This window comes from Hevea brasiliensis, unplaced genomic scaffold (genome assembly GCF_030052815.1).
Source record: "Hevea brasiliensis isolate MT/VB/25A 57/8 unplaced genomic scaffold, ASM3005281v1 Scaf7, whole genome shotgun sequence".
NCBI lineage: Eukaryota > Viridiplantae > Streptophyta > Magnoliopsida > Malpighiales > Euphorbiaceae > Hevea > Hevea brasiliensis.
Genome location: NW_026615250.1, coordinates 1,712,984 through 1,725,704, shown reverse-complemented (window position 1 = coordinate 1,725,704; position 12,721 = coordinate 1,712,984). Strand labels below are relative to the sequence as shown.

The window sequence follows — 12,721 nt, the reverse complement described above, 5'->3', positions numbered from 1 at the left end:
GAAGCTCATTCCCCTCTTGGTGAAGAACAACCGAATACAAGCCAACGACACAACATATCATGGGTCACCAAGTTCCTCTCGCAACCAACCTTCGCAAAGAGGCAACAACCAATGCAACTTAAGCAGATTCGTCTTCTTCCCCCACCAAGTCAGTACCAATATGCATGTAAAAGAAAAGTAACAAAAGATTATTTACAGGCCCACTCGAAGAAGGAAAGCGAGAGAAAAATAACTTAAGTATAATATGTAGAAGAAAAGTAGCTATAATCAATAATTTTTTGACGTCCTAAGTATTAATATATTTATATATGAAAACTATAATAAATTTGTTTATTTAATTTATAACTCTAAACTAAGTAGAGTTTATTTGTATAAAAAAAAATTAAAAGTAACTTTACATATTTATTATCACATTACATTTACCAATACTAGTTAAAAATGATTTAAATTTCTCAAAAAAATTTAAAATATTTAATATAATGAATCCACCCAGCTTTGTTAGCATAAAATAATGATAGATAAAAAAAAAATTATAGAGCTTTAAAGTTGTGTTTGGAAATATATAAATATAATGGTTAAAATTTAAATTTGATTCTCTCGCTCATTTTCAAGATACTAATTTTGTTGAATACGTATTGATTAGCAAAATTTCAATGGCGCAAAATGACCAGCCATGCATTATTGTCATTACTTTTCTGTTACATTTATAGTACATATATCTTGCTTTACCTTTCAATTTCAAATAATATGCAGTCATCAAGATCCCCAAAGGATGATATTATTAATTTCATTAGAAAATTTTCAATTTATATATAGCATGTGAAAATGTTAATTGATATATTTTTCTGTAAGAAAATTAAGAGAATGAAGACTCGAATTTGACTCCGTTAAGTGAGTAATATGTCTTTAATCACTAAATTAAGCATGACTAAACAACTTGACAAGTGATAATTAATGGAGTAATTAATTAACAATTTCAATTATTTTAACTTTGTTAATTTTATGATGAATTATGTAACACCCCAAAATTTTAAATTTTATGAGCATTTTTGGTATTTTAATTTTATTTAAATTTTAGAAATTTTTTTGAGATTTTTCGGATTTTAAAAATCGGGTTCGATTTTCCGAAAATATAAACTTTGATGATTTTTAAAAATTAATTTAAAGACCACGTGGCAAAACTAAAAATATATTTGGAGTCTATGTATTTTTCTGAGTTTTCTGGAATTTTTTCGGAATTTTTGGACCTCGTTTTCGGTCCCGAGGCAGAGTAAAAATTCAAAATTTTGTATTCTGAATCGAACCGGCCGAATCGAACCGGACCGGATCGGACCGGTCGAATCGGACCGGTCTTCTTCTCTTTTTCTTCCTCCCGCGCGCGTTCCTTCCTCCTTCTCTCTTCCTCGCGTTTTCTCTCTCCTCCCCACCGGCCACCACCGCCCACTCACCCGACCGGCCACCGCCAGCCTCCCCCGCCCCGCCGCCCGACGGCGCCGCGCGAAACGCCCCCCCCTGCGCGCGCGTCGATTCAGCTTCCCCGGCCAAATCCGGCCGATCCGGCCACCAATTGGATCGGGTCTTGTGTCTAAAATCATCTACTCGGCGAGAGCTTTCCATAGACACCAAGAACGCCGAAATCCATCGAGCGGTTTGTCCAATTTTTGCTCGGGAAGTTTTTAGCCCATTTCGACTTTTGGGCTAGATTTCTCGAAAACCGTGAATCCCACGAGAAAACCGAGGCCACCAGCACACTCCATTCGTCGAGAGCTTCGCAACGACATAAATTTCGAATTTTTCCGACACCGTTTTTCGGTGGGTCCCACGGAACTTCGCAGTGTTTTTCCGAGTATTAAATGAGCTTAGAAAATTCTGAAAAATTTATGTACTAACCCCCGTGTTATGGGCTTCGTGTAGGTATCCTCGATTCGTGGAAATTCGACAGTTGACCGGGTCTGCAAAATTCCGGCCAGACAGACTCGTTACCGGAAAAGTCTCCGAATTGGACCGAGGTTTTGGCTAGCCCCCCATTGTCAGATGTCCCGAGTGCGTTCCCGAAGTCGGAATCGGCAAAGGTAAACCCGAACCTTGTTTTTACATAATTTTCTAGTGCTTAAATAGGATTAAAAATCCGTAAAATATTCGTGGTAGCTTAGAAAATTATGATTCTTTTTGCAATAGCTTAGTAATATTGCTAAGGACCGCGAGGCAAAGTTTTAGAATTTTTAGAGCTGATTTGGGCAGTTTTTGCAAAAATGGTCAATTATAGGGACTAAATTGAAATTTTACATATTGTGATGGATGATTGATTTGATGGGCCCAGGAGGGGCTGTGTGATGTGATTGAGTTGTGGATATATGGACTGTGAGTATAGAAGTGTATTTTGAGCCCTTTTGCAGGTTGGGTAGGTCCTAGGTATAGGGGAGACTCTGCCGGATTTTCGGCATGACTTAGGACGTATTGGTCTTTTTCTTTGTTTGTATTAAGTCAGATTGTATTAAATAATTGTAATATAATTGTCAGGTGAGCCGGGACAGCCTTCTTCCTCCGCTCAGCCGCCACAGTGATTGTCGTCAAGTCTGTGAGTAAAATATTAATTTTAATTGTAATTTCGATATTATTATATGTTCAAGCATGCCCATGCATCACTTATATGCATATATTTATGTAGTTAAACTCTAGGCACGAATTATGTTGCATTCATAACTGTTGATGTGCCATGGATATTGTTGTGGTAATTTGGAGCAGTGTGCGTGCGTTGGCGTGCGTGTGATGTGGTGTGGACTATGGATAGGACGGGGTAGTCACGACTTGAGTAATTCGCTGGGACCCGATCCTTCGAGGGATAGTCACGGCTTGAGTAATTCGCTGGGACCCTCGATTTGGTTATTAAGTGGAAGTCCGAGCTTGAGTAATTGGCACCAAAGTTGGATTTAAGAGAGCTGTATAGGGGATCAGCTCCCATATGTTATGATTGATACTACAGGGTGTGTGAGTGCTCCAAATTACCTTTTTGATGTTATGATGTGAAAATATTGTTGATGTTACATTTCACTCTACAGGGTGCATTAGTTTTAGATAGTTATAGGGATTATGGTTAAAATTGATATTTTACTCTCTGAGTCGAACGCTCACTCCTGTTCAAAAATTTTTACAGGCCACAGGAGGATATTTTTGAGGTTAACCTGCTTTCTCCCTCGCAGGTCAATTATTACTGTTTGTATAAACTTGTTAAATCTTAGAATTTCCGCATGTGTTAGAAATGTTTATTTGATTTGGGTCTGTAAACTAAATTATTATTTTGGGACCTGTAAACTTAATATGCTATGCATGTTTGATGGATTGGATGAGGGAGCTGAGCTCCCATTTATTATTATGTTGATGAGTATGTGGAGGGTGAGCTGAGCTCCCCAATTGACTATATATTGTGTTTACAGGTCGGGTGAGTCGAAAACTCCCCGTTGGTAAGTCCATTTTAAGGCTGGACTCTGTCCGTTTGTTTTCTTGAAATTGGGCCCAAATGGGCCTTAGAGTTGGGTTAATGAACAGTTAGGCTTACTACGGGCCTCGGGGGCTTTAGGCTGGCCCAGGTCCTAGTGCCGGTCCGGCCCATAGGTTGGGTCGTGACAAATGTGGTATCAGAGCTTAGGCTCCAGATTCTTAGGGAAAAATTGTCTAAGTGTTGGGAAGAGTCTACTAGGAGTCACATGCAGAAAAATAGGGTCCATATTCGTCTTGCATTGTCGTCTTTGCTTCTAGTTTCTGCTTCATATATTGTGTGTAAATATGAGTCCATAGAGCTGTGCAATGTGCAGTTTTGAATTTTGTGGGCTAATGCTGCTGAATTTCTGGAAAATGCGTAGAAGCAGGAGAGCTGCCACTACACCAGAACCAGATGTGCCTGACGAGGTGTCGGCACAAGATGAGGCGCCTGCCCCGAGGAGGCGGGGTAGGAGGCCTAGAGCTGCTCAAGTAGAAGAGCAGCTACCACCAGTACGGGATCAGTCTTTTATGGCACAGGGTCCCATGGACCCCATGGCAGCTACTCTAGCTGGTCTGTAGAGAACCATCGACATGATAGCGCAGTATATGGTCCACCCTCCACAGCAGCAGCAATCCATCGCACCAAGAGGGGAACCTTACAAACAGATCATAAATTTCAAGAAGTTGGTGCCTGGTACTTATGATGTGTCAGACGATGCATATCGATTTTTGGATTCCTGCAGATAGGCAGGAACAGAATTACAGCTGACTGATAGAAGATTGATAGAGTGTATGCAGCATGTCATGGGGCCTATGCCTAGACAATGGATGAATGACTATGTGTTACCCCGGATGGAGGGTTTGACATGGGCTCAGTTTGTAGAACTTTTCATCAATCGGTTTGTGCCAGAAAGCTTCAGAGATCAGAAACAGTGGGCCTTTGAGGCCCTAAGACAGAATGGCAGGTCTGTAGATGAATATGCTACAGAATTTCTGGAATTGAGCAGATATGCCCCTACAGCAGTAGCTACAGAAACTATGAAGGTGAAGAGGTTCCTAAAGGGGCTTGACAGGAGGTATGCAAACCTGGCCATGATGTCTGGTCAGTCTTTTGATGTGGTGGTTGATCGAGCCAGACAGATTGAGATTAGCTATGCTGTGGATGACAGCGGAAGAGCAAAGAAAAACAGAGCAGAGGGTTCTTCAGGTGTTCCCCAAATGGGTACTCCGGATAGTGGTGGCCAGAGTAATTACAGAGGAAAGGGTAGGAGCAAGAGAAGTGGTTTTAGACACAGACCACGAGGATTCAGACCAGGGTACGGATCCAGCAGTGGTCACAGTTCGGGGTACAGCAGTTCTGGGTCTGGTTCAGGATCCTCCTTGGCACCTTGTGCACAGTGTGGAAGAGGACATTCAGGACCTTGTTTGATGGGATCAGGAGTATGCTTCAGGTGTGGCCAACCAGGTCACTTTGCTAGAGAATGCCCCGTGTTCAGCGAGCCACAGATGGGGTCACAAGGTTCTGTTGCGAATGTTCCTCGACAATTGTATCCGGGTGCTTCCAACATGGCAGGCAGTCAGTTCAGTGGCCAACAGGGCCGAGGACAAGGGGGACGTGGATTTGGAGGCAGATCAGGAGGTAGAAGTCAGTATCAGGGTTCTGCCACTCAGGGTAGGGGTCAAGCTCGAGTTTTCACCCTGACCCACCAGGATGCTCAAGCTTCAAATGCAGTTGTGGCAGGTATTCTTCTGGTCTGTTCTTATGAGGCTCGTGTTTTGATAGATCCGGGTGCTACGCACTCATTTGTCTCCCCTGTGTTTGCCATGAGGTTGGGTAGAAACCCTACAACTTTAGAGTGCCCTTTGTCAGTAGCTACCCCACTTAGTGACAACATAGATGTAGATATGGTTTTTCCGGGTAGCCCAGTAGTAGTGGATGGAAAGATCCTCCCAGCAGACTTGGTTCCTCTACCAGTAATGGATTTTGATGTAATCCTGGGGATGGATTGGTTGTCAACTCACTATGCCACTTTAGACTGCAGGAACAAAAAGGTGTATTTCCACATACCTGGTGTGGAAGAGTTTAGCTTTGATGGTGACAGGAGCGTGGCTCCATATAATTTGGTGTCAGCAATTAGTGCTAGAAAAATGTTGAGGCGTGGATGCCAAGGGTATTTGGCATTGGTGAGAGATACATCTGTAGAAGGTGTCAGCATGGAAAATGTTCTTGTTGTCGAGAATTTATGGATGTCTTCCCAGGAGCTTCGGGGTTGCCACGGGAAGGGAAATAGAGTTTTGCATTGATGTTGTCTGGGTACAAACCCCATATCGATGCCACCTTACGAGGATGGCACCAGCAGAATTGAAAGAGTGAAGGAGCAACTACAGGAGCTTTTGGACAAGGGTTTTATACGTCCAGCACTTCACCTTGGGGCGCTCTGTTCTATTCGTGAGAAAGAAGGATGGGTCATTGAGGTTGTGTATCGACTCTGATACCGGTGAACAAGGTGATCGTGAAGAACAAGTATCCACTTCCTCGGATCGATGATTTGTTTGATCGGCTCAAGGAGCTAGATTCTTTTCGAGGATAGACTGCGATCGGGCTACCATCGGTTGAGAATCGGGAATGAGGACGTGTCCAAAACGGCTTCGAGGACAAGATATGGTCATTATGAGTTCTTGGTGATGTCTTTTGGACTCACTAATGCACCAAAGCCTTCATGGACTTGATGAACAGGTGTTCAAGTCATTTTGGACCGTTTGTCATCGTATTCATAGATGACATTCGTATACTCTCGGACCGAGGAAGAACACGTGTGGCACTTGAGAATGGTGTTGCGGACTTTGAGGAGCACCGGCTATATGCCAAATTTTCAAAATGTGAATTTTGGCTAGAAAGCATCTCATTCTTGGGACACGTGGTTTCTAGTGCGGCATTCAAGTGGATCCCAAGAAAATTGAAGTCAGAATCGATTGGCTTAGGCCTACAACAATCCACCGAGGTGCGAAGTTTTACGGGTTTAGCCGCTACTATAGGCGTTTTGTACAAGATTTCTCGGGATAGCGGCTCCCTAACTAAGTTGACCAGGAAGAATGTTCCATTCATTTGGATAGATGATTGTGAGGTGAGTTTCCGAGCTTAAGAAGTGTCTAACCACGCCCCGTGTTGACACTACGTGAGTGGTGAAGGATACACCGTGTATTGTGACACCTCCAGAGTTGGCCTAGGGTGTGTTTTGATGCAGAATGGAAAGGTAGTGGCTTATGCTTCAAGGCAGCTGAAGAGGCATGAGCAGAACTACCCCACCCATGATTTGGAAATGGCGGCTGTAGTCTTTGCACTAAAAATCTGGAGACACTACCTGTATGGTGAAGTGTGCAAGATATACACCGACCACAAGAGCTTGAAATACATCTTCCAACAGAGGGATTTAAACTTGAGACAGAGGAGATGGATGGAGCTTCTGAAAGACTATGATTGCACCATCCAGTACCACCCTGGAAAGGCCAATGTTGTGGCAGATGCCTTGAGCAGAAAATCTTCTGGCAGTTTGGCGCACATTTCAGTAGAGAAGAGACCATTGATTCAGGAGGTACATGAGTTGATAGATCAAGGTTTAATCCTAGATCTTTCAGATGAGGGGGTATTGTTGGCTCACTTTTCAGTGAGGCCAGACTTGAGGGACAGAGTTAGAGTTTCCCAGCACAGAGACCAACAACTGATGAAGATCATAGAAAGAGTACAGCAAGGTGAAGGTGGTGAGTTTGGATTTGCCAATGATGGTGCCCTAGTACAAGGTTCTAGGATATGTGTGCCCGATGTAGACAACCTCAGGAATGAAATCATGCGAGAGGCACACTACACAGCATGCTGATGTCCACCTGAGTTCCACCAAGATGTACCATGATGTGAAGGATAGCTATTGGTGGAATGGCATGAAGAGAGACATAGCAGACTTTGTGTCCAAGTGCTTGACTTGTCAGAAGGTGAAGTTTGAACACCAGAGACCGTCAGGGAAGCTGCAAGAGCTCCCTATCCCAGAATGGAAGTGGGAAATGATCACTATGGATTTTGTGACTGGGTTGCCTCGTACCACGCGAGGATATGATTCCATATGGGTAATTGTAGACCGCTTGACCAAATCAGCTCACTTCTTGCCTGTAAAGACTACATACTCTGTGGCACAGTATGCCCGGCTCTACATTCGAGAAATAGTCAGATTGCATGGAGTTCCAGCTTCCATAATATCTGACAGAGGGCCCCAGTTCACTTCTCGATTTTGGAGAAAGTTGTAGGAGGCACTTGGCACACAGTTGAACTTCAGTACGGCTTTCCACCCTCAGACAGACGGACAGTCCGAAAGGGCAATCCAAACACTGGAAGACATGCTTCGCATGAGTGTCTTGGATTTTGGAGGTCAATGGGATAAACAGCTAGCTTTGGTGGAGTTTGCCTACAACAACAGTTATCACTCCAGCATAGGGATGGCACCCTATGAGGCATTATATGGAAGAAAGTGTAGGTCTCCTCTGTGTTGGACAGAAATGGGGGAAGCGAAGGTGCATGATGTAGACCTGGTGCAGTACACTTCAGAGATGGTTCCCTTAATCAGGGAACGATTGAAAACTTGACTTTCGATGGCGAGAAGAGTTATGCAGACCCCAGACGGAGGGATGTGGAGTTTGCAGTGGGCGACTATGTATTCCTGAAGGTTTCTCCAATGAAGGGAGTCATGAGATTTGGAAGAAGGGAAAGTTAGCACCTCGGTATATTGGACCTTTTGAGGTTACGAATAGAGTTGGAGCAGTTGCCTACCGGTTGGAGCTACCACCCAACCTTTCTCACGTTCATCCCGTGTTTCACATCTCCATGCTCAGGAAATACATTCCCGATCCTTCTCATGTCTTGCGTAGGATGTGATAGAGCTAAAAGAGAACATGACAAATGAGGAGCAACCTGTAGACATAGTGCACTAACAAGTAAGACAGATAATATCAAAAAATATCCCTATGCTTAAGGTATAGTGGAGGAGTCGATCAAGGAAGAGTGCACTGGAGTCGAGCGGGACATGCGTAGCAAGTACCCTTTATTTGTTCAATGTATAATCATGTGCTTTATTCTGCCTTGTGTAAAATTCGAGAACGAATTTTCTGTAAGGGGGGAAGAATGTAACACCCCAAAATTTTAAATTTTATGAGCATTTTTGGTATTTTAATTTTATTTAAATTTTAGGAATTTTTTTGAGATTTTTCGGATTTTAAAAATCGGGTTCGATTTTTCGAAAATATAAACTTTGATGGTTTTTAAAAATTAATTTAAAGACCACGTGGCAAAACTAAAAATATATTTGGAGTCTACGTATTTTTCTGAGTTTTCTGGAATTTTTTCGAAATTTTTGGACCTCGTTTTCGGTCCCGAGGCAGAGTAAAAATTCAAAATTTTGTATTCTGAATCGAATCGGCCGAATCAAACTGGACCGGATCGGACCGGTCGAATCGGACTGGTCTTCTTCTCTTTTTCTTCCTCCCGCGCGCGTTCCTTCCTCCTTCTCTCTTCCTCGCGTTTTCTCTCTCCTCCCCACCCCGGCCAGCCCACTTGCCCAGCCTCACCGACGGAGCGCGCCCACCCTCCCAACCAGCGGCCACGCCCGACCGGCCGAAATGCGCTACAACGCCCCTGAAGCGCGTCGATTCAGCTTCCCCGGCCAAATCCGGCCGATCCGGCCACCAATTGGACCGGGTCTTATGTCTAAAATCATCTACTCGGCGAGAGCTTTCCATAGACACCAAGAACGCCGAAATCCATTGAGCGGTTTGTCCAATTTTTGCTCGGGAAGTTTTTAGCCCATTTCGACTTTTGGGCTAGATTTCTCGAAAACCGTGAATCCCACGAGAAAACCGAGGCCACCAGCACGCTCCATTCGTCGAGAGCTTCGCAACGACATAAATTTCGAATTTTTCCGACATCATTTTTCGGTGGGTCCCACGGAACTTCGCAGTGTTTTTCCGAGCATTAAATGAGCTTAGAAAATTCTTAAAAATTTATGTACTAACCCCCGTGTTATGGGCTTCGTGTAGGTATCCTCGATTCGCGGAAATTCGACAGTTGACCGGGTCTGCAAAATTCCGGCCAGGCAGACCCGTTACCGGAAAAGTCTCCGAATTGGACCGAGGTTTTGGCTAGTCCCCATTGTCAGATGTCTCGAGTGCGTTCCCGAAGTCGGAATCGGCAAAGGTAAACCCGAACCTTGTTTTTACGTAATTTTCTAGTGCTCAAATAGGATTAAAAATCCGTAAAATATTCGTGGTAGCTTAGAAAATTATGATTCTTTTTGCAATAGCTTAGTAATATTGCTAAGGACCGCGGGGCAAAGTTTTAGAATTTTTAGAGCTAATTTGGGCAGTTTTTGCAAAAATGGTCAATTATAGGGACTAAATTAAAATTTTAAATATTGTGATGGATGATTGATTTGATGGGCCGAGGAGGGGCTGTGTGATGTGATTGAGTTGTGGATATATGGACTGTGAGTATAGAAGTGTATTTTGAGCCCTTTTGCAGGTTGGGTAGGTCCTAGGTATAGGGGAGACTCTGCCGGATTTTCGGCACGACTTAGGACGTATTGGTCTTTTTCTTTGTTTGTATTAAGTCAGATTGTATTAAATAATTGTAATATAATTGTCAGGTGAGCCAGGACAGCCTTCTTCCTCCGCCCAGCCGCCACAGTGATTGTCGTCAAGTCTGTGAGTAAAATATTAATTTTAATTGTAATTTCGATATTATTATATGTTCAAGCATGCCCATGCATCACTTATATGCATATATTTATGTAGTTAAACTCTAGGCACGATTTATGTTGCATTCATAACTGTTGATGTGCCATGGATGTTATTGTGGTAATTTGGAGCAGTGTGCGTGCGTTGGCGTGCGTGTGATGTGGTGTGGACTATGGATAGGACGGGGTAGTCACGGCTTGAGTAATTCGCTGGGACCCGATCCTTCGAGGGGTAGTCACGGCTTGAGTAATTCGCTGGGACCCTCGATTTGGTTATTAAGTGGAAGTCCGAGCTTGAGTAATTATTGGCACGGGTTGGATTTAAGAGAGCTGTATAGGGGATCAGCTCCCATATGTTATGATTGATATTACAGGGTGTGTGAGTGCTCCAAATTACCTTTTTGATGTTATGATGTGAAAATGTTGTTGATGTTGCATTTCACTCTATAGGGTGCATTAGTTTTAGATAGTTATAGGGATTATGGTTAAAATTGATATTTTACTCTCTGAGTCGAACGCTCACTCCTGTTCAAAAATTTTTACAGGCCACAGGAGGATATTTTTTGAGGTTAACCTGCTTTCTCCCTCGCAGGTCAATTATTACTGTTTGTATAAACTTGTTAAATCTTAGAATTTCCGCATGTGTTAGAAATGTTTATTTGATTTGGGTCTGTAAACTAAATTATTATTTTGGGACCTGTAAACTTAATATGTTATGCATGTTTGATGGATTGGATGAGGGAGCTAAGCTCCCATTTATTATTATGTTGATGAGTATGTGGAGGGTGAGCTGAGCTCCCCAATTGACTATATATTGTGTTTACAGGTCGGGTGAGTCGAAAACTCCTCGTTGGTAAGTCCATTTTATGGCCGGACTCTGTCCGTTTGTTTTCTTGAAATTGGGCCCAAATGGGCCTTAGAGTTGGGTTAATGAACAGTTAGGCTTACTACGGGCCTCGGGGGCTTTAGGCTGGCCTAGGTCCTAGTGCCGGTCCGGCCCATAGGTTGGGTCGTGACAAATTAAATGAAATCAAATAAAAAAAAAATCAAATGATGCAACTTTTAAAAAGTTATTTCTTTCCAACCACTTATCTATTGCGGAGGATAAAGAGAAGATAGGAAAGAGAGACATGAATTTAGGATTTCTATAATCGGAAAAATCCATATTTCATATATATATATATATATATATATATATATATATATATATATATATATATATAAGAAAATTTTTACCTAAATCGAGTTTATTATGGATCCAAAATATAAATATTTAGATTCATATATTTAATAGGTAGGTCTCACTATATATCATATGTCTTGAGTTTTTAGTAGACTCAATATACGTAAGAAAAATCATATATATATTTACATATATATTATAATTTTTAAATAAATTAATTTTAATTTAATGATATTAAAAATATAAATTTTTAAATTAGAATTTCAATGAGAATGATGAAATATATATTAGAAATTTTATATTTAAATTATGTTGAATATTGCATAGCCAATATAAGCTATTTAATTCTATATTGAAACTTGAAAATTGTAAATTTCAAATGTAAAAAAAAAAAAAAAGTTGATAATGATGAGAAGTGAGAATATGGAGAATTATTTCATAAATATTTAGTTCAATTTAGATATGGGTAAATTTTGATTTGATAATTAAGAGGTTTCTCTCGATTTCGATTTTGTTTTCAATTTGATTATAACTTACATTAATTCAGTTTGATTCAATTTGATAAAATTTAATGATGACATTGTATATCGCGGAAACGTGTAAATTATAAAGAAATAAAACAAACACACAAAATATCAATATTTACGTAGTTCATATTTTTAGCATAAAAATTACATTCACGGGCATGTCATTTTTCACTATAATCAAATAATAAATCATTTTAAAACTATACTACCTATTAACTCAATTACACATAAGAGAACTCTTATAGTAAATATAATAATTAGTTCTTTTAATTTCCTATAAACTTCTCACTATTATGTATTTTCTCTACCTTAACCGAAGCTTTTTTCCTTCCATTAGAAACAATTAGCAAAAGCCCTTTAAACGATGGGTGATAGTTTTACTTTATAGATTAAAAGTCACTCTTCATGAGTAAAGTCACACTTGTGGGCAAAGCCACTTTCTATGGGTAAAGCCTCTCTTTATGGGTAAAGCCAAATAACCTTTTCACCATTATCCTATTTATAGTGTTAATTTCTTCAATCATTATTTGATTAGGAGTTACACTCAATTTAAAAATAATACTAAAATAAGAGTTTTAGAAATTCTATAGAAGAAAAGTCTCTCTAAATCAATTAGAATTTTAAGCCATAAATATAATAAATGATTAACATTTTTTAAAAGATAAAAATTTATTTTTATCAAAATCAGACTGAATGGATCAAAATGACGAAATCAAATTCAAAATAAAATGATTCTTATTCAATTTAAATTTGATCAA

General features: G+C 40.8%; 1 protein-coding gene and 1 long non-coding RNA gene across 2 annotated transcripts in view; both read left to right on the top strand.

Moving 5' to 3' along the window:
- Window positions 1-12,721, top strand: part of LOC131177700 (putative sugar transporter ERD6-like 13) — a 52,971-nt gene that overhangs the window by 31,538 nt on the left and 8,712 nt on the right. The gene's annotated exons all lie outside the window — the stretch shown is intronic.
- LOC131177684 (uncharacterized) lies at window positions 1,548-11,043 on the top strand. The gene is made up of 4 exons (XR_009147038.1): window positions 1,548-1,812; window positions 1,915-2,072; window positions 2,521-2,578; window positions 10,799-11,043. It is a non-coding gene; the product is annotated as an uncharacterized LOC131177684 (long non-coding RNA).